Genomic DNA, 22,804 nt, shown 5'->3' on the forward strand with positions numbered 1-22,804 from the left:
CCACAAATTTGTTATGGCCTTTCAAAGTTGCCAAGATTTATGAATGTGCTTACATTCTCTAAACAAGAAAGGCTATATTCCTTGTTTAAAAAGGATTACAGTTCAAGAAAAGTGGAATAACACTGAGTTTTGATGTTGATTTATACCAAAGGATTTTCAACATAGGAATATGCAAAAATGAACTGTAATAATGGGATGTAATTAAACAAATTTTAAATATACATTTTTAATATTGTTTTTATATCAAGAAGGGAAAACAGAAGCAATCTTGAAATGACTGAGTCATATAGAGCAAATGGGCATATAAGCAGTGTAGGTAGGAAACTGGTTGAGGTCAGATATGATGAGATGGGAGGGATGAAGGTGGGGTTTAATTGTCCAAGACTTGTGAGATTCTTACTCATGAAAAGACAATATATCTAATCGTCCTCCATTTTTTTTTCATTTTTTTATTATGAAAAATTTCAAACATAGAGACAGTCTTCAGCTTGCTTTTTATACTTTATAGTGGCTATCTTTCATTGTTCCAGTTTGGTGACATAGAGCTACCTCACTCTTTTTCAAGTCTGCATTATTCATTTTGTAGACGTGATTTATTCAACAATTTTGAGTAGACATTTAAGGTTCTTTCCACATCTTATTAAATAAAGGCTGTGGAGAACATCCTTGCAAATATATCTTTAGATCGTCGTGCCATTATATTAGTAGGATAAATTCCTGGAAGTTTGACTGCTGGGTTGGAAGGCATGGAAATTTAAAATTCTATTAGATTCTTCCAATTATCTTTCCGTAAGTGCCTGGCAAGGTGTCAGAGCCCTGGCACTGGGAAGTGGTCAACTCACAGGTTGGTAAAATGAATTTACCATACATACAAACAGTATAGGTTTGAAAAAAGGAAAGTTTATTAGAGAGGAAGAACTGAAACTGCCTTTGCAAAATGATGACTGAGACAGTGAAAGAGCTCTAACTTAACCAACTCCATCTTGCTTCTAACCTCCAAGGTGTTTTTGTTCATTCCTGGGCGTAGGCTGAACTAACTTTGGGAGAAACTTAGTTTATAGTTTAAACAAAGAGAATAACAGTCCTTTCCCAAAGCAGACTTCCTTCTTACCTGAGGACTAGACTAACATTAGCCACAAGATTAGAATTTTTGGTTTAGGAATCATGCATCTGGAGGCTACAAGATTCTAACCCTCCCTAAATTGCTCCTGTGATCAGTGCTTGAGGTATTTTGCAGACCCTGTACTTGATGGGTCAGCTGGCACTACCCAGATCAATAAACTGGCTCATCTTTTTTTTTTTTTTTCTTTTTGAGACGGAGTCTTGCTCTTGTCGCCCAGGCTGGAGTGTAAATGGCACGATCTCAGCTCACTGCAACCTCTGCTTCCCAGGTTCAAGTGATTCTCCTGTCTCAGCCAAAATTTTGAGTAGCTGGGATTACAGGCACCTGCCACCACGCCTGGCTAATTTTATTTTTTTATTTTTATTTTTGTATTTTTAGTAGAGACAGGGTTTCACAATGTTGGCCAGGCTGGTCTCCAATTCCCGACTTCCGGTGATCCACTCAGCTTGGCTGCCCAAAGTGGCTCATCTGATCTTGTGGCCCCCACCCAGGAACTGACTCAGTGCAGGAAGATGGTTTTGACTCTCTGTGATTTCATCCCTGACCAATCAGCACTCCTGGCTCACTGACTTCCCCCCATCCACCAAGTTATCTTTTAAAACTCTGCTCCCCCATGCTCAGGGAGTCTGATCTCCCACACTGCTGGTTCTGCGTGAATTACTCTTTCTCTATCACAATTCCCCTGTCTCAAAGAATTGACTCTGTCTAGGCAGGGGCAAGGTGAACCCCTTAGGCGGTAACAGAACACTGCAGAAGAGTGTAGTGGCGCGTCTCAGCAAGAGGATTGAGTATGCTGCTGTGGATTTTTCTTTTTTTCTTTTTTTTTTTTTTTGAGACGGAGTCTCGCTCTGTCACCCAGGCAGGAGGCAGTGGCACGATCTCGGCTCACTGCAGGCTCCGCCTCCCGGGTTCACGCCATTCTCCTGCCTTAGCCTCCCGAGTAGCTGGGACTACAGGTGCCCGCCACCACACTCGGCTAATTTTTTTTTGCATTTTTAGTAGAGACAGGGTTTCACCGTGTTCGCCAAGATGGTCTCGATCTCCTGACCTCGTGATCCGCCCGCCTCCACCTCCCAAAGTGCTGGGATTACAGGCATGAGCCACCGCGCCTGGCGCTGGATTTTTCTTTAGAGGTATTTATGAAGCTTAAGGCAGGAGCTTAGGATAGTAAAATGAGTTTTGGCACGGCATTTCAGAGATGTATGGAAATTTTAGTTACTTGTAAAAGTTGAAAGAGGTCTGGAACCAGACTTTAGATACTAGGAAAGTTTAATTACTTCTGAATTCCCAGAGAAGGAGTTTCACCTCGGTCTGGCCCATTTGGTGGTCACTAGGTAGTCTTTGTTCCCCTCAGATAAGGAGCTTTTGTCTGTGGGGCCTATTCAGTGGTCAACAGGTGATTTTCCTTGCCTCAGTAAGGTTGCACCTATTTTGATCCACACCAGCATATCATGAAATGCAGTAGTCCTCCCCTTATCCTCGGTTTCATTTCTTAAGGTTTCATTACTCTTGGCAACCACAATCTGAACATTTTAAGTGGAAAATATCAGAAATAATTCCTGAGTTTTAAATGGGCACCTAAACAATTCCTGTTTTAAATTGCACACTGCACCATTCTGATGAACATGATTAAATCTCATGCCATACCACTCCATCCCTCCCCAGGATTTGCATCATCCCTTTGCCCAGTATCCACACTGTATATACAACCTGCCTATTAGTCACTTAATAGCCTTCTTGGTTATCAGTTTTACTGCCTAAGTATCACAGTGCTTATATTCATGGAACCCTTATTTTACATGATAGTGGCCCCAAAGTGCAAGAGTACTAATGGTGGCAACTTGGATATACAAAAGAGAAGCCATAAAGTGCTTCTTTTAAGTGAAAAGGTAAAAGTTCTTGACTTAATAAGGAAATTTTTTAAATGCTGAGTTTGCTGAGATCCATGGTCAGAACAAATCTTCTATCCCCGAAATTATAAAGGAAAAAGAAATTTTTGCTAGTTTTGCTGTCACACTTCAAAATGAAAAAGTTGCAGCCACAGTGCATGTTAAGCACTTAGTTAAGACAGAAAAGTCATTAAAATTGTAGGTGGAAACATCACCAAAAAAAGTTCCTATTGACAGCAGTCGGGTTCAGTACTATCAGTGGTTTCAGACATCCAGGGATCTTGGAACATATCTCCCAAGAATAAGAGGAAACTACTGTAGTCTGTTTTCCTACAGTGGTGCTATTGCTGATATTTTCATATTTTTAAAAATTTGCTAATATTTTTATTTATAATCCTTAATAATTCCATAGCAGATCTTGTTTTGCAGGTAATTTTTTTAACCTTTTGTCAGTAGATAGGCATTTACTTCATTTCCTATTGATACTTAGTTGCCTCTTTTTTCTGCTACACAGTATTACAATAATAACTTTCTGAAGACATGTCATGTGCTGGTAGATTTTTGTGAAAAAGGTTTCTGGGTTGAAGGATATGGCATATTTCTAATTTGATGGATGTTGCCATATTGCTTTCTCAGTAGGCTGTTAACCTTTACACTTCCTTACAACAATGTATGATCCTGCCCCCTTCCCACTTGCCCAGCAAAGATACATATTATTTATGTTATTTTTTCCAGCCAGTAAAGAGAAGTCTTAGTTACTTTTAATTATGTTTTCTCTTCCTTTAGTAATTTTGATTATGTTACTGTTTGCCATTCAGATTGGTTTTTCTGTGCATTTTCAATTCTATCCTTTGACCATTTTTCCTGTTGGATTGTTGGTTTTATCAGTGCATACATTTGCACACATGCATGTGTGCTTGCCCTATCCGTGTGTCCATGCATGCAAACACACCCACACACACACCCCTACCTGTCCTTATTAAGAAATCCATCCTGACCTCCAGATTCTAATTTGCTTTCTTGGGTTTTCTTACAATATTTTTTATTCCTTACATTTAAATATTTGTTTTTAAAAATATCATATAAAAGGAGAATCTTAATTTTTCTCCAGAGCAGTGCTGTCCAATAGAAATACAATGGAAGCGAGCCAGGTGCAGTGGCTCACATCTGTGATGCCAGCACTTTGGGAGGCCAAGGTAGGTTGATCACTTGAGGTCCGGGGTTTGAGACCAGCCTGGCCAACATGGCAAAACCCCATCTCTACTAAAAATACAAAAAAATTAGCCAGGCCTGGTGGCTTAAGCCTGTAATTCATTCCAGCTACTTGGGAGGCTGAGGCAGGAGAATCACTTGAACCCAGGGGGCAGAGGTTGCAGTAAGCCCAGATCGCGCGACTGTACTCCAACCTGGGTGACAGCGAGACTGTCTCAGAAAAGGAAATATAATGCAAGCTGCTTATGTGATTTTAGGTTTTCTAATTATAGCTGCGTTAAAAAAGGTAAAGAAAAACAGGTAAAATTAACTTTAATAATATATTTTATTTTACCAACCTAACCCATTATATTTAAAATATTATCATTTTAACATTTGTAATTTTAAACAATTACAAATAAGATATTTTATGTTCTTTTGTATACTAAGTCTTTGAAACCTAGTGTATATTTTATACTTACATCACTATATCTATGGTTAAGTGCTATTTGTGGGGCTCAGAACTCATACTCAAAAATATGGTGCTGTGGCATAGTGAACTGAAGAAACCCAAAGTTCTCTGGGACCTCCCCATCCCCTACCTCCTCTCTCAAATAAGTTGAAGTTTCTTTATCTGCCTGAGATCTACACCCACCAAGGGGAACTGTTGTTTTTTCTTGCCCTCCTTTGTAAGACTCAGAACTACCCACACCTGAACAGACCCTTTCACTGTCAAAGAGAACTATTTACATGTTAATCTCTGTTCCCAGATCCATTCATTCTCCCTAGTGTCGGCTCACAGCAGCTCCTCCAAGCAGCGCAGAGTCCCCATTGCTTCACATTCTCTCAGTTCTTGGTGTTTTCGGACTTGAATTTTGGCCATTTTTACTGAGTATTTTCCATGATTACAAATAAGATAGTATATATTGTCCTATGTTTATAGGCCATTTGGTATTCTCTATTTGGTATTCTGAAACATCTATTTTGCTCACATTTTTCCATTGAGTCATCAACCTTTTTCTTATGAAGGAGTTTTTTGTTTATTTTTTAGAAAAAAAATAACATTCATTTCTGACAGTTCCGGAGGCTGGGAAGTCCAAGGTCAAGGGGATGCATCTAGTCAGAGCCTCTTTACCCATGGGAACTCTGCAGAATCCTGAGGTGGTATGGGGCATCACATGGCAAAGGAGCAGAGCATGCTGGCTGAAGTCTCTTTTCCTCTTATAAAGCCACTGGTCTAACTCCCATGATAACCCATTAATCCGTGAACATCTCTTAAAGACCCCACCTGTCAATACTGCCACATTGAAGGTTAAGTTTCAACATGAGTTTTGGAAGGGACAGACATTCAAACCATTGCATTCTGCCTGTGGTCCCCCAAACCCATGTTCTTCTTACATACAACTACATTTATTTAATCCCCATGTCCACAAGGTCCTAACTTGTTTCAGCATCACCTCAGAAGTCCAAAGTTCCATCTGTGAAATCAAAACAAGTTATCTACTTCTAAGGTACAATGGCAGGATGGGCATAGGATACACATTCCCATTTGAAAAGGGAAAAGTAAGCCAAAAGAAAGGGTTAACAAGCCCCAAGCAAGTCCAAAGCCTAAGAGGGCAGACATTAAATCTTAAAACTGGGGAATAATCACCCTTGACTCTGTATCCAGCATCCCCTGTACCTGGAGGCGTTCCTTTTTTTTTTTCCTTTTGTAGAGACAGAGTCTTACTATGTTGCCCAGGCTGGTGTCAAACTCCTGGCCTCAAGCACTCTTCCTACCTTGGCGTCCCAGAGCCCTGGGATTACAGGCATGAGCCACTACGTCTGGACTGGAGGGATTCTTTATACAGTCTGTAATACGGATTTGTGTCCCTTCCCAAATCTCCTGTCGAATTAAAATCCCCAATGTTGGAAGTGGGGCCTGGTGGGAGGTGATTGAATCTTGGGGGTGGATTTTCCTCTTGGTGCTGTTCTTGTGATAGTGAGTTCTTGTGAGATCTGGTTGCTTAAATGTATAGCACCTCCCTGCTCTCTCTCTCTTTGTCCTACTTCTGTCATTTAAGATGTGCCTGCTTTCTGTTCACCTTTGGCCATGATTGTAAATTTCCTGAGGCCTCCTCAGAAGCAGAAGCTACTGTGCTTCCTGTATAGGTCGCAGAACCGTGAGCCAATTAAACCTCTTTTCTTTATAAAGTGAACTACCCAGTCTCAGGTATTTCTTTATAGCAGTGCGAAAACAGACACATACAGTCTGGATATAAGCTCTTTGTCCTTTGTATGTGAATCTGGATGTAGTAGTACAGTGCATTTAGTTTTGCTTCATAAGCATTTATTATGATTCCTGCATCTTCCTGTATATGCTTTACTTAAGTAAACAGATCTATAAAAATGTTCCTTAGAAGATTTTTTAAATCTTCCTTTCCGCAACGCATAACTACTATAATAAACAGCTTCTTGCCTTAGAGACTGCTGCAGGTTTTACTATTTTACAACCTGGCCTTTAGTACTGACGTTAGGCAAACTCAATGTTGTTTAATAGTGTCAAAGAAAATACTGAATGATCTCCTCATAATCACACCGAGATTTTCCAGTTCGTATTGATAGTAGGGAGCTTCTGGTGATCTGGGCTAAGGAGTAAGAGTATGAAAATAGAATTTAGAATATTTTGCTTAGGAATAGAAGTCCAAATGGATAAGACAAAAAAAGGGACCAGAGACAAGACTATCAGAGAGGAAATGGATACTTAATGTGAATTGAAGGAATGTTTGAACTAGACTAAAAACCAAAACTACAAATGAGAAGTACAGGGAAACCAGGTGTAAGTGTGTGCTGAGCAGTAGCTAGAAGCTTGGTGTGGCTGTGACTGGGGTGCCTGAAAGGGCCTGGGCTTTGCAGAGGTGTGTTGGAAGGTGGCGGGCTAGGAGGTCCTCTCTTCCCTGCCCGCCTTCCGTCCTTCCATGAGGTAATGCATGCATGGGGTTGGGGACTGGCAGACAGGTAAGGACTTTGTCTACTAGGAGAGAAGAGAGTGAATGGGAGGGTGGAAGTGGAACAGGAGGAGAAAATTACTTAGATATGAAAACCCTGAAAAGTAATATAGCTATATCATGATATACACGGTGCTCCATGCTATAATTTTAAAAATAAGAGATTTTTGAAGTCAGACCATCAGAAGTTCAAGTCTAGAAGTTTAGTCCTTTACTAGTTATAACTTAATTCAATTTATTCTTAAGTTATAACTAGTAATTTACTAGTTATGTGACTTCAAACAAATTACCTTTTAAACTTTTAAACAGTGTATAATACTAGTGTCATAAAAGTGATTTTCTGTAAAGCAATGGTTTAGTTAATGCCATATTTGTAATATGAAAGTTATTTATAAAGAGCTTGATAATACTTTTTATGATTAAAAAAATCACTGTCACTCATATGATTAGTATATTTTATTTAGGCTAACTGCAGCATCCAAGATGCATGGTGATAAAATTACAATTGGATTATGTCTGTATTTCTTCTGGAAAACAGGACTTGAATGCAAAGGCAGCACCAAGCAAATCTAGAGTGAAGAGTCTCAACAAATAGTTTAACAAGATAGTGTCAGGCCAGAGATGATATGTTTAGTGGAATTTCGAGAATACCCCATTATTTGAAGTTTTCCTATATTGTTGTACTGGAAATGTTTCACTGTATTCAGTCAACTGAGTGGGTACATGGAATTTTGATATTGCACCTGATTTTGTCCCATAGAACAATTTATTCCTCCAACACCTCACTCAAATTCAGGAATTTGCATGGGTAGTCATTCTGATGCATATCTCCAAGCTTGTATCTTCCTCCCACTGGCAATGATTCGTTACAGTCTCTGACTATATCTACATGTGATGTGTAAGATGTCTGACAAAAGTCAGAGAAGCCCGTTGTTGAGTTTTGTCTCCAAATCTAAGGATCAGTGCTTTTGCCACATTGGGCTGCTTCTGTTTGAAAAAGACAAGTGTCGGGGTGGGAGAGATTGCTGGTTATCTTCCAATACGTGCCTTCCTCTTCTTGCTGAATAAAAATTTTTAGCTGGGCACATGGCTGGATGAATACAAGTTACATTTTTCAGAATCTCATGCAACCAGGTATGGCCATGTGACTGGCCAGTGAGGGTGAGCAGAGATGGTGTGTGCAGCTTCTGGTTCCTGCCCCTTGCTTTGTCCCACTGTTTGGAGTGCAGTGCAGGTATGGCGGTAAGCCCTCTCAGACCACGCGGTGGGCCCAGTTCCTTAGGGTAGTCATCTCCAGACTTTGCTGCATGTTAGAATTACCTGGGGAACTTTAAAAATCCCAGTTCCCAGGTCACACCATGTGTACCAATCAAATGAGAATGTCTCAGGGTGGAAGCCAGATATCATTGTTTTAAAAAATCAAGTGATTTCAGTGTGCAGCAGAGTTTGGGAACCACTGCCTTGGGAGTTCCAGAGCAGGAACACTGAGGAAGTCTATGTTGCTGACAGCATTTTAGTCCAGGACTACTTACAACAAGACTATCACATGTCAGAGAAACAGACTTCTACCTTGCCAAGCTAGACACTATTTCAGTGTCTCGTGGAGTGATCATCTCTAAATTCCTAAAAAGTCATAAGATTTAGTTTTCAGTAGGCCCATTGTGATACCATCTTGAGGATACAAGTTCTTCTTTTGATTTTGCTAAGTACTCCTTGGTAAAAATCAGTGGTGGATGGGGCAGCATTGTCAGTGCTTCGCGTTCCTAATTTGGTCTTAGTATCAAAAAGAGCCATCAGTTCCCGGTGCTCATCATTGGTCCCTTGGCCTTCTTTATTTCCCACTCTTTGCTAGTTAAATTTAGGGGCTCAATGGGTAGGTGATCCCAGTACTTGTGGCCACTTATGCAACACAGATTGATTTATTCTTGATAACTTAGTGTGCTTTCTCCATTTTGGTCAATGATGTGGGTGGTCATCCAGGTAGATATCCTGTCCTATTTACCAGTTGCGAGTTTCTTACTTCCTAATTGGTTTTCCTACCTTCAGTCTTGCCACCCTTTGATCCACTTGTACATTATGGAAAGAAGTAACTCTAAAACAAATAAGACACTGTAACTGCTGGTTAACAGCCTTCATTAACAGCTTTTTGTCTCAAAGTCCAAACACAGGTCTTTCATCATTCAGATTTGAAGAGCCACCACTTTCCTTGCCATGGTGAGGACCAATGTTACTATATTACATTCATTCCTGTTGAATGAGATGCAGCTTTAGATTTTTTTCACTGTACTGTATTCCAAGTTAGAGTTGGCTCAAAAGATGAAAGATGTCATGGTTTGGGTTTACCAAGAAGCAGACTGTGAGATAAGAATGTGAGTATAAGTAGTTTATTTTAGAGGTGATTTTAAGAAATCTCCCAGTTACACTGTGGACATTTGTATCTCAATCCCACTGAAAAACTCAACACTGGAATAGTTCTCAGTTATACCATCCAAGGGGGGAAGAAGCTGGAGCATTTATTTGCCAACTGCCATTTTGCCGTTGGTTGAGTGCTGCTTTCAGGGATATTAAGCTTTCCTTTGGTGCAAATTAAGCATCCCAGTCAGCCAGAAAAAAGTTTACTGAAAGAGCAGTTAGTAGCTTTCACACAGAGGTGAATGCCTGAGGCAGGGCTAGCTCCATGGGCATATACCTGTAGAGTTGGTTTACTGGTCTACTGCTATCCTCTTGAAATTCTTGAACAAGGGACCCCACGTTTTTGTTTTGCACAGGGATTCACAAATTCTGTAGCCAGATCTTGGTCTAAGGGAATATAAATGGTAGCTTCTGTTACAAAACCTATTTAAGCAGTAGCTTCTGTTACAAAACCTATTTGTCATTCCTGTGAATTTCTAAGCAGGGACCATTTTTATGCCTGCTGTCTGGTACTATGCTTGCCACTGAATATACTCAATGAATGTTTGTTTTAAATGATTAAATTTTCTTTCCTACTTTAATTTTTTTCACAGGCACAGTGAAAAACCCGAGGACCCTTACCTCAAGTGTCCTTTGCTCCCAGCTACTGATACTGGATTCCACTCATGATTCTCTCTTTCTTAGCGCATTCATGATATGGACGTCAGTGTCTGAGCTGGAGGAGGACAAAGGCAGAGGTCCTGTGAATTCTATGCTCTAGCTCGGATTAAGGGATTTGGAATTGCACTTGTTCCAGAGGTATGTTAGAGGCAGGAAGAAATCACATAGTGGGTATCTTATAGGCAGGAAGAGTACTTACAAGGACTTGAAGACTATGTTAAAGGTTCTTGTGTTAGTTATCTATTGCCCTGTTTTTCTCCAAAGATTAATGGTTGAAAACAATAAACTTGTCTCACAGTTTGCGTGGTTAGGAATCTGGAAATGGCATAGCTGAGTGGCTCTGGCTCAGAGTCTAATGTGGTTCCAGTCGATATCAGCTGGGGCTGCAGTTCTGAAAGTGTGAGCAGGGCTGGAGGATCCTCTTCCAAGGTGGTTCACTCATGTGCCTGGCAGTGTGCTGGGTGTGCCTGAGGCAGAAGGTGTGTTTCCTGTCACATAAATCTCCTTTTAGAGTATCTTCATGGCATGGCTGCTAGCATCCTCCAGAGCAAGTTATTTAAGAGTGAGAGCAGGGAGAAAGCTACAGTGTTTTTAATGACCTAATTCACATCTATCACTTCTGTTTGTTAGAAGCAAGTCATCGAGCACTGACCACACTCAAAGGGAGGGGAATTAGGCTCTGCCTTTTCAAAGGAAGCATATCAAAGAACGCGTAGATGTATATACAAAAACCACAAGGTTTTTAAAGAGTGTCATATTATAGAGCCTTCAGAAGTAAATTCTCATGCCCTTTACCTTACCTGTGAAGTTGCTAATCTGATACTAATTGTTCATTCTCCTGCTGTTCTGCTCAGTGTCCCTTCCCGTGTGTTGATACAATAACTAGGGTTTATAACCATCCTCTGAGAAGATAAAAAAGTTGGGCACATAGAAGGAAAATAGATGTACTGTGGAGTGGTGGTGGTATACATTCATTTCCTAGGGCTGCTTTAACAAGCTACCAAAAACTGGGTGGTTTAAAACAACAGAAATGTATTCTCTCAAAATTCTGGAGGCCAGAAGTCTGAAATCCAAGTGTCAGCCAGGTTGGTTCCTCCTGGAGGGTCTGAGGGAGCATCTCTTTCCTGCCTCTCTCCCAGCTTTTGGCATTTGCCGGCAATCTTTGGCATTCTTTGGCTTGTAGACTCATCACTCCAATCTCTCCCTCCATCTCTGTGGGTGTGTCTCTCTGCATCCAAGTTTCCCTCTTACAGGGAAACTAGTTGTTGAATTAAGGGTCCACCTTTAATTCAGTATGACCTCATCTTAACTTGATTGTATCTTCAAAGACCCTATTTCCAAATAAGATTACATTCTGAGGTTCTGGGTGGACCTGAGTTTGGGGGACACTGTTCAAACCAGTACAGGGTATAGATATTAAAATTCATGGGTGTCTCTAGATACTCTTCACCAGAGAAGAGACTTTCTGTGACACTACAATAGCCAGATGTCCCTGATGCAGGCATGGAGTTGGGCATGAACTAGTCAGATTGTAGGACTGTGGCTGCTACTAGCTCATGTGTACATACCTAATTATAGGAAACTAAGAAAATTGGTATTAAGTACAAGAGGCTGAAAATGGTAATAGCGTGAAGATTATTCCTCAGACCACTTTTCTGTGCCGTTATTGTCAAGTGGTCCTGGGAAATGGACTTTATCAAGTCTGACTCTTACGTTACCACCTTGCTTGAGTGCTCAGTGCCATGAGATCGTCCCAGAGGTGATCCCTTGCATACCCTGGTCTATAGGCAAAGCCTTGTTTTCAAATCACACAAGTAAAAGATGTGCTCCACTAAGTGACATTTCAGTGGAAGAATCAGGATATGGATAGAGGAAGCACTTTTACCTCTTGACTGGTGTTTCATAGACTAGGAAAGTATGGAACTTGATTTCCCTGTTTTTCAAACTGGCTCTACTTCTTTAGGAAGGGACCGAAAGGAGCTGCCCCTAGTATAGTGAGCAAATAGGTTTTCTATAGATATTAAATTAAGCAATTTTTTTCTCATAGGGATAGCTGTTGGCATAATAGTAGCTAATGATTATCTATAGTGACTTGTCTCATTTGACATCCACAACATCAGTATATGATAGGTTTCATTACCCTATATCTCTCCCCACCATTGCCGTCCATCAAAACTAAATTATTGATGGTTTCCTAAATCTAATGCCCTGTTGCATTGCTTGATGCTTTTACTTTCCTCTTCCTGGATTTCCCTTTGCTTATATTGTGAAACCCTCCTAATCTTGCTCTAAACATCAGGTTGTTAATGTTTTTCTCTATACTACTTTTATATGTTTAACTAGTATTGTTGGATTATTGATATTTTCATATCTGAACTGTGCTACACTGGAGAGCTACTTTAGCATGGAGATTGATTTTGTTTTTCATTCCCTAACAGTGCCTAACACATGGGGTGGGGGTGGGGGCTCAGTTCAAAGAAGGAACCCAGCGTGATTGAGTAATTTGCCAAAGGTCACACATCTGGTGTGTGGCCGAGCTAGAAGAATCATCCAGATCTTTAGCCACTCACCAATTATAAATTAAAAAAAAACTGTCCAAGGACTAATCCTGGGTCAACAGCTCTTGTGTTACTCTACCTTGGTGAGATATTTTACCTTTGTGAAATTTTCTTTATCATTTGTAAGGCTATTTCTAGATCCATGAACTGCAAGTTCTGTTTTTATGCATTTTTCCCTAAGGAATTTGAACAATATTCTATTCTATATATTCTTTTAAAAATCAATGTCTGAAGAGGGAAGTTGGCTGTAATGTAGGTGTAGAGAATGTCCTTCTCTGGCTTAGAGTATTAGGAAGTCGGACTAGGCATTCTGTAGGGCCCAGGGGTCCTCTTGACTGTTGTAGCCTGAGTCTTCATACCTCCCTGAACACTCTCCATTGATGACTGTATGGCCCTTTATTCGTTCTTTCCCTCATCAGCATGTTGAGATGTCACATTTCCTCAGCAGTCTTGCTGGTGTGAGTGTCCTGCTTTGGGCTGGGGCCGGGGGCGCTTCCCCCCCCCCCCGCTGTCCAAGGTCCTGAAGACGTGTTTCTGTGTTTCCTGAAAGTTTCTCAGTTTCCCAAATGCAAGTTTGAGATTTTGTTTTTGAAGAAATTAAAGAGATGATAGGTGACCTGCTAATGACTTATTGGAAGTCATAGGAGAATGGAAGGAACTACCCAGGTGATGGTGATAGAGTTTGATTTGATTTGATTTTTAGACAGAGCCTTGTTCTGTTGCCCAGACTGGAATGCAGTGGTGCAGTGGCGAATTCTTGGCTCACTGCAACCTCCGCCGCCTCCCACGTTCAAGTGATTCTCATGCCTCAGCCTCCCAAGTAGCTAGGACTATAGGTATGCACCACCATGCCCAGCTAATGTTTTGTATTTGTATTTGTATGGGGTTTTGCCATGTTGCCTGGGTTGGTCTCGAACTCCTGAGTTCAGGCAATCTGTCTGCCTCAGCTTCCCAAAGTGCTAGGATTACAGGCATGAGCCACCACACCTGGCCCAGATTTTCTATTCTTTTGTATTTCTCTCTCTTCTAGTCCCTTTCCTTTGGCTTTTTTTTTTTTTTTTTTTTCAGACGGAGTCTTACTCTGTCACCAGGCTGTAGTGCAGTGGCATGATCTTGGCTCACTGCATCCTCCACGTCCTAGGTTCAAGTGATTCTCCTGCCTCTGCCTCCCAGTAACTGGGACTACAGGCACATGCCACCATGCCCAGCTAATTTTTGTATTTTTAGTAGAGCTAGGGTTTCACCATGTTGGCCAGGATGGTTTCAATCTCTTGACCATGTGATCTGCCTGCCTCGGCCTCCCAAAGTGCTGGGATTACAAGCGTGAGCCACCTTGCCCTGCCTCCTGTGGCTGTCTTATTGAGTCATTTATCTCTGCTTTGCTTGTTGCTCTGGTCTCAGTCTTGTGATTTACTCCTAGAGGTGCTGGCAAGCCTGAGCTCAGATTTAGGAATAATGGTGTTGGGATAGGAGAAGGATAAGATAGGAACCAGCAGTTGATGAAAAGGAAGGGTGGACATATTCATCATAGGGGTTTCAGGAACTCCATTATCTTACACTCAGCCCCTTTGTTATCTCTGTGATCAACACGGTGTTGTCATCAATCAGCCCCCAGATTCACTTCAGTAAATCTGTAAAGAATAACCATGTCCTCCTCATCCCACGAATTCTCGTGCGTAGAAAGCCACCTGAAAGTGATAGCCCTTAAAGTCCTCAGTCTGCCCCTTTAGAGCACCACAGAAAGATCCATGAATGGAGATCCTGACCCTTCAGTTATGGAACTACTGGGAAGAGATATTTGGAGATTACATGGAGGGCTAGTAACATCACTTTCTTTTCCCTTTATCCTCATTTTTTTCCCTTAAGAAAAACACACACACACACAGCAATTTCTTTGCTATTTGCTGTTGGTATCCAGTATGCCAGTGCCTTGTTAATTAATGAGATATGTTTTCCCTTCCTGTATGCCTATTTTAATTGTCAATTTCTGATATCTCTAAACATGTCTTTGTTGTCCCCTCCCTCCATTTCCACTTCCACTGTCCTGTTTCAGTTCTGGACTATTAACAGTTGCCTCCCTACCTTTATCTGAGCATTTGGTCTCACTCCCTTGTCACACTGCCAGTCTTTGGCCTCCTCAGTGATATTCTAACAAAAAACTCTGACTGTAGTATTCCCCTACTCATCTTTAATGATTCCCCTTCACCTCTTGAGTAAAATCTAAATCTCTTTGGAAAGGCGTTTGAGGTTCCTCATGGTCTTGTCCATTGGACTGGACTAAGGTTATAGATTAGAGACTTGTGAGGAAGAAAAACCAGTTCTAGAGAAATAAAGGCATGGGATCTTTGCGCACTTACAAATGCAGAAAGAGAAGGTTTAAAACCATCTTTCTAGAATCTGCCCTTTGGCTGGTGAAAAGAGCAAAGTTGATCCTTCTGTTTTGTTGACCTGAGACAGCACCTTCTTCAGAAACCCAGATCTTTACAAACTCCTCATGGAAATTACCCTATATCTCTGCAATAGAGGAAGGGCGTGGAGCATTGAAGATACCCATTAAGAGTTCACTTTCCAAATATTGAAAGAGTTCCTAAGAAACAAGTTTTATTAAGGTTCTGTGTTAGACACTGTGCTAGTTCCCATGGATATAGAGTAATCAAGACCAACATGATCTCTTGTTATAGGAAGCTGAGCCCATATCTGGGAAGACAGACAAATGATTCCAAAATATTTCTCTAGGAAAACAGCCTATTCCACACCAACTATAGTTTTGATCATAACTCTTTTAAAGTTGGATATTTTCATATTATTCTTTTTTCTTAAAATCATAAATCTCTCTCCATTTCCTTCTCTTTTGCTTTCAAATCAGCATTTTTAAAAGTCATTTCTTGGCCAGGCACGATGGCTGATGTCTGTAATCCCAGCACTTTGGGAAGCCAAGGCGGGTGGATCACCTGAGGTCAGGAGTTTGATACCAGCCTGGCCAATTGGCAAAACCCCCATCTCTACTAAAAATTAAAAAATTAGCTGGTGCGGTGGTGTATGCCGGTAGTCCCAGCTACTCAGGAGGCTGAGGCAGGAGACTTGCTTGAACCTGAGAGGCAGAGATTGCGGTGAGCTGAGATTGCACTGCTGCACTCCAGCCTGAGCAATAGAGCTAGACTCCATTAAAAAAAAAAAAAGAAAAGAAAAGAAAAAAAAGGCCAGGCCAGGTGTGGTAGCTTACGCCTGTAATCCCAGCACTTTGGGAGGCTGAGGCGGGCAGATCATGAGGTCAGGAGATCAAGACCATGCTAACCAACATGACAAAACCCTATCACTACTAAAAATACAAAAATTAGCCAGGCATGGTGGCGCATGCCTGTAATCCCAGCTACTCCGGAGGCTGAGGCAGGAGACTTGAACCAGGGAGTCGGGGGTTGCAATGAACTGAGATCACGCCACTGCACTCCAGCCTGGCGACAGAGCGAGACTCCGAATTTAAAAAAAAAAAAAAAGAAGCCATTTCTTGATCCTGTTTACCTGTGTAACACCATCTTCTCTTTTGCTGCAGTGAAGTTGTCTGTGTTTGTCTTCATTTCCTCAATTCTCATCATTCTTGAACTTCTGTAGTCCTCCTTTCTTTTGCTACTCAATTTACACTATCCCCATGGTCATCAGAGGTTTTTCCCTTGGTCTCCTTTATGGCACCTGACACCACTCAAGCTACTACCTCACGTCTACATTTGCTCTCTTTCGTCCCAGAAAATTATTGGATACGGTCTAGGATATAATTGCTCCCCTTGTCCCCACATATACTACACACACCTTGCCTCTTCTACAAACCTATCCAGAATCTTAATTCCCCTCACATTCCCAAAATGAGCTGAGCAGTCTTTGAAGTAAAAATTAAGCTATAGTTAAGTTTTACCTCCATTTCACTTGTGCGTTTTGCTCCTTTTTTTTTTTTTTTTTTTTTGACCTCTTTCAAATGATCCTTGGGCTTCGAGTACCATGATCTACCCAGATTTGCATTCCCTGGGCTGTGTTCTAGTTCTGGTCATGTCAGCTTTTCCCTTCTGATGAATCCTTGTAATAATACTTGAGACTCATTCTGTCAGGCAATATCCACAGTGAAGAAGCCAGTGTGCATTGTGGCAAAGCCCAGGAAGACCTAGGTGTGGATTTTTGCTTTACCATTTCCTGCCTGTGTGACTTATGCCATGGGGCTTCACTGGTGTGGGCACCAGTTTCTCATCTCTTAGCTGATATCATTTTGTTGGGAGGATTACATAGAGTAATATGTATAATATATCTGATAACTAAGCAGTTTCAGTTAGTGGTAGTTGTTTTTATTTGACATAGTCTTGGTAAGTATTAATTTCTTCCTAAGCCCAGGGTATTTGTATTTTGACAACAAATAAGTTTTAAAGAAATCAATCTATACATATTATGGAAATTTGGACCCCTGTTTCCTAGTTGAGGAAAGGTATCTGGCACCCATCACCACACAGGAGCCCCTGGGCTCCAGGACACCAGGGAAAAGAGGTTAAGTAGGTCCCACTCCTCTGACATGATACCCAGTGATTCAGTCAGGGTACAATTGGGAAAACAGAACCCATACCACAGGGACTGGTTACAAAAGTCTTGAATAGCTAAATGCAAAACAGGATGGTTAGGTTGCATTATGTTGACAACAGTGACTCAGGTGGGCATGCCCTACCTCCTTGAGGTGTTATCTGTGGACAGATTTTTGTGCCATTGTGGGTCAACCCTGGATTTCTTTCTTCAGGTGCCTGTTCTTAATGGGCCCAGGAGAGGTAATTCAAGGGAGCAAGGGACCTGTAGAATGATCATGTCCTCTTATTTCTAACCATAAGGTTATGAATCGTGTATCTCGGGGGTCTGATTCTAAAGGAAATAAGTGTCTGCCATAGCAGGAGAATGGAAGGCAGACAGCTGTTCCTATTACTAGAGTTTTAGCAGCCCCCGTAACTCAGCTAGCCCAGACTAGGATCTCAATATCTCACTTATTTCTTTACATCTGTCTGATGAACAGTATAAGAAAACAAATGATCACTTAGAGGATTCTGTTTGGTAGTTAAAATCATATTAAAATAGAGAGGGTAGAAATTAAGCCTCATTGATGGTGAAGAGATTGGGAACCACCACTCCAGTGTTAGAAAATATCAAATGACAGAAGGTGGGCTATATTAAGTGGGAATTCCCAAACCCCACCCCCTGGAAGGAATGCTTGGTGACAAGCCTTAGAGGAGAGAGATGCTTATCTAACCCATTGTCTGTGTGCCCAGAAAGAGATGTGCACACCTTGAGACACTGAGAGAAGACCCTAGCGAGGAGAAGCCCCAGGCCAGCTTGTCAGCACAGGGCATTGGAGGCCCCCAACCAGCTCCAAGTTCTGAACAGCACACAAAGGCGTGTACTGCTTCTTCAAAGGCGTGTACTGCTGCTCATACCCAGCAGAGGCCTTGCACCAGGCCTCCCCATGCAAATCAGTGTCTCTGCAGGGTAGGTAAAGGACCTCTAGCTGTGCTCCCTATGGGGGAACAAATATCCTGTGGGTCACTGAGAGTCTGGAAGATTGCCCAACATTTATTTACTGATCTGTGTTCACCACAGAGCCTAAGGTATTTATTAATATTGTTTCAACCAGTACAAGTGATTCCTTCATTTAGTGGTCATCTCTGCACTCCACCACAGACTTTTGGGAATTACAAGATGAAAAGGGCCAGATCTTCACCCTGGCATAGCTCAGAGAATTTGATTAGGGAAGTAGGGACATAGACGTGATCACTACACCATAATTTACTAAGCTGTGAGAACTGGAGGTGCATCAGTGACCAGAATGCATGTGAGCCAGAGGTAGAAGGTACTGTAGACAAAAGGAATAGCATGCACTGTAGGCTGTATCATTAGGTACAATTTTCTGTCCTTGGAGGAGTCTTTTTAACCCTAAGACAAAAATTATGAATATAGAAAGAGGTCACGGTTCATCTTTGCAGTTCTTTCAGGAGAAAGCTTGCTGCAATTCACTTTCTAAGTTAAAAGAAAACAAAAAACAAAAAAAGAGTAAATGATATGAATATCACCTGAAAGAATCTGAGGTCTCAAACTTGGGAGGATCTTTGAACAACAATCTTGGGGAATGCCTAACAGTTCATACTCATTTCTTGATGTCTACAGATGGAAACTCTACAGCCTCACATACGTTTCTTTTTTCTCTTAACTACTTTATACTCACAGAAAATCAGTGTTCAGCACTTCTAATAGCAGGTCTAGTGGGAGCTTGAGATCAGAACAGAGTTCCATAGAGGGAAACTGAGGACACACAAGGCAGAGCAGTACCCCCTCATCCATGGGGACCTGTCTGACTGGAGGTAAGGGAGGAGATTCTAGTCCACAGATAATCAGGGAAGGTTAAAACTATGTGTGTTTGTGACATTTTTGCTCTCTTAGACCCAGATACAGGCTGGAAATCCTTTGGGTTTTGGGTTTTGGTGACTCAAAGTGTGGCCAAAAGAACCAGCAGCTTCAGCTTCTCTGGGAGAACATATGAGTGCAGAATTTCAAGCCTGCACAAAGTTTTTAAAGGTCTGCATTTTAACAAGCTGCTCTTAATTTGCTTACATATTAAAATTTCCAGAAGCACTGTTCTAGGACCATTTTTAAGTGTTATCCAAAAACATGTAAGATCTTTTTTCAAAGCAAATTCTCAAGCTCTACCCTAGAGGGGTTGCTTCTGGTTCTCTGGGGTTGGTGCAGGAATCTACATTTTCAGCAAGTGCCTTAGATCCTTGTGCACACTAGCATTTGAGGATTGCTGCTTTAGATGGTGGGAAATCTGAGCAGGGGAGGGATGTGGGCTGAAAATGAAATGATGGTGTTTAGGAACTGGCACAAGCATGCTTCTGCTCTTGCTGGGAAGCAGTGGGACAAATCCAGTTGATTGTAGAGAATGCAGACCTCATGTCATGCTCAAGTGTCACCTTAATGTGATGGCCGGAGACAGCCACATATGACCCTCTTATTGTCCAATCAGTAAGCTCAATCAATGATAGGAACCACTGACTCTGGTAATTAAAAACTTACTGCAGCCAGGCACAGTGGCCCATGCCTGAAATCCCAGCACTTTGGGAGGCCAAAGTGGACAGATCACCTAAGGTCAGGAGTTCAAGACCAGGCTGGCCAACATGGTGAAACCCCCGTCTCTACTAAAAATACAAAATTAGCCGGGCGTGGTGGTGGGCACCTATAATTCCAGCTACTCAGGAGGCTAAGACAGAATCACTTGAACCCAGGAGGTGGAAGTTGCAGTGAGCCGAGATTGCATCATTGCACTCCAGCCTGGGCAGCAAGAGTGAAACTCTGTCTAAAAAACAAACAAACAACAACAACAACAAAACACTTATTTCTGGGCAGGTTCTCATAAGTGGCCATGGGAAAGCCATGTCCAGTCTCAGGGACACAGGGTCATCTGGGCCTCTGGCTAATAGAGGCCAAAGAATGGGACTATTTTTGCTGTGAAATTCTGAAAACCAAAAATGGTGGCCTCTTTATCTGCATTAGCAGAGGTAATTTGCTCCTTCTTGAAATCCAAGGTCACTTCTACTGTCTGGGGATTTTGATCCAGGGTCAGTGTGGTTTCTCCTTTACAGGAGAGCTAAGTCTCAGAAGGGCGAGGTGGTTTGTGTTGGTCATTGGCTACCTCAGATTTTAGAGCAGCTCTACCTTGATTGTGGGGTTGACCTTATTTTTTTGCTGTTTTCTTCCTTCTCTGGGTGAGGAAAGAGGACTTCCTGTACATCTCTATCCTTTAATTTCCATTACTCACTTTCTGTGGCTGCTGCTGCAGAAGCCACTGCTGACTGATGTGGATACCCCAACCTTTGAAAAAAGCCTAGGTGTTTTTTGGCCTCTCTCCAGGTCTACAGCCATGGCTCCTGAAAGAAATAAAAGATGATCATCTTTCTAAAAAGTCTTAAGTCTGAATTATTAGTAACTTAACGGGAGAATCTCACTTTTCCTACTCTCCTATTTTAACCACAGTTGCTCTAACACAGACCTTTGAGGATCTTTTCATGACTTCATTCACTATTTATGCTGTACAGATGCTACTAGGAAGGAAATAGGGCTGTCTGTTTTGACTGGAACGTAACTTGGTCTCTTATCTTTGTGCATGCAGCCCTGTCCTTGGGATAGCCTTCTTGAGCATATCTACTTATGTTCAAGAGGTTAATTGTCCTGAAACCCCCATTGCTATAAGTATTTATTTTACTACTCATAATGCTCTTAAAAGTTGGGGTATTTTTATTTTTTTGATACCTAAACTTCATTGAGATACTTTGAACTATTTTTAGAGAAAACGGAACCTTCTAATACCTGGCTCCTATTTCTTAAAATGTTATGATTACACATGGCTTAGGGCTTTATGGCCAAATAACTTCACCGAACCCAGGAAAAAGAATAGATCCATCTGAAGCAGACCCGTAGCTTTCAGTGACCTAAATTTTTGGCTCCATTTGTATCCTACATTTTCAGTGAGGAAAAGAAGTGGAAGGAGACAAGCCTCAGCCCTTCCCCTGGCACCTTTACTCTTTACCCTTCCTCCTGGCATGGTGGAAAGTGCACTGGAGGAGGAGTGAAGGGCCCTAGGTTTGCATCCATGTTCTGCCACTTGACAACCTTAATGGCCCTTACAATTGATTTACCCCTATTATGAAATTTGGAATGATTTCTAAAGTCTTTCCTCGCCCTGATATCTTAACATTTTCTGACAGTCAGGACTTTCTGTAGCTTTACCTTCCTTATTTAGTGTTATTTTTTTCCCAAGACTGAAGAGAGAATGAAGCTGTCAAAGTGTGCTGAGCACACACCCTGCAGCGTGGCAGTGGGCAATTCTAATCTCAAATCATTAGGCTGCAGCAGCATGACCACTGCCTCCTGTCTATGCCCAGAGGGTAGAGACAGCTGAGCTCCTGTAGTTGGGGGCAGGCCCAGCCACTCTGTGGGGACAGTGATTAGTGTTGTGTCACCAATTTGGGGAAGGAGTCACCTTGTCTTATTTTCCCTCTTGAATTATCTTGATATGACCCCATTATAAATTTCCTTCTGTAAACCTCTGTCTCCCAGTTTCTCTTTTTAGCTTACTTTCTATTGAAGTAGAGAAACAGAGAGTACAACTTCCATCTTCTTGTATCAGCCTTGAGAGCAGAACACAAGCCCCATTACTGGGAACTGTATCCTTGGCTCCCTGGATGCGGCTGTTAACTTCTGGCCTGCCACTCATATCACATACTCACATGGAGATGATCTCATCCCTGTCCCTTACCTCCTATTTACAACTTCTATCACCCACAATGCCAATGGCCCTGATGGTCCCTCTGGGAGGGAGAGAAGAGTAAGCTGGAGTCACCCCTTCCCTGTACTTCCCACCTTGCCAGGCCTATTGGTGCTAGTGCCTGTTCTGATCTTGGCCTGACCCCTGTTCCCTGGGCACTGGGCTGCAGGTTGGAGAGGCAGCATGATGGAGTGGGGATAACACATACTCCAAAACCAAACAGAAGCCAGACCTGGGTTGGGTCCTGGCTAAACAGTCTAGAGGCTTGGTGACCTTAACCTCCTAATTAATCTTCCTAAGCATAAGTTTCCTTATCATAAGTTGTGTATGATAAAATTTTCCTTGGATGCATTCATTTTAGCATGACTTGAAATTATGTGTGAAGGAACCTGGCCCACAGAAGTTGCCCTGTAAATTTAGGTTCACTTTCCCTTGGACATATGGATGGCATTAGCTCAATACAGTTATGACTTCCCTAAAACTCCCAAATATTCTCCTTTAAGTTCTTCTCTTATTTTCCCTTTAGTTTGTTTGTAGTCATATTTCTTAGTTCTTATATCAGGTGGGATTCCCACATCTTCTAGTTGGACAATATTGGAGAAGACACCACATTTTGACTGAGTTCCAGTGATATGACAGCCTTTCAATTC

The 22,804-nt window shown here is 41.7% G+C and overlaps 2 long non-coding RNA genes across 4 annotated transcripts in view; one reads left to right on the forward strand and one right to left on the reverse strand.

Moving 5' to 3' along the window:
- The window catches only part of LOC144340524 (uncharacterized), a 49,858-nt gene that overhangs the window by 2,810 nt on the left and 24,244 nt on the right, over positions 1-22,804 (forward strand). The window contains exons 2-3 of one of the 3 annotated variants that reach the window (XR_013416727.1): positions 13,768-13,992; positions 15,876-19,194. The exons of 1 other annotated variant lie outside the window; for it this stretch is intronic. This is a non-coding gene — a long non-coding RNA (uncharacterized LOC144340524). Of the gene's footprint in view, positions 1-10,259; positions 10,401-13,767; positions 13,993-15,875; positions 19,195-22,804 lie in introns of those variants that run through there. One more of the 3 variants, XR_013416726.1, reaches the window with a different exon arrangement.
- Positions 13,323-20,785, reverse strand: LOC144340526 (uncharacterized). Its single transcript, XR_013416732.1, has 2 exons — positions 20,649-20,785; positions 13,323-18,853 (listed from the first exon to the last, which is right to left on the reverse strand). It is a non-coding gene; the product is annotated as an uncharacterized LOC144340526 (long non-coding RNA).

This window comes from Macaca mulatta, chromosome 4 (genome assembly GCF_049350105.2).
Source record: "Macaca mulatta isolate MMU2019108-1 chromosome 4, T2T-MMU8v2.0, whole genome shotgun sequence".
Lineage (NCBI taxonomy): Eukaryota > Metazoa > Chordata > Mammalia > Primates > Cercopithecidae > Macaca > Macaca mulatta.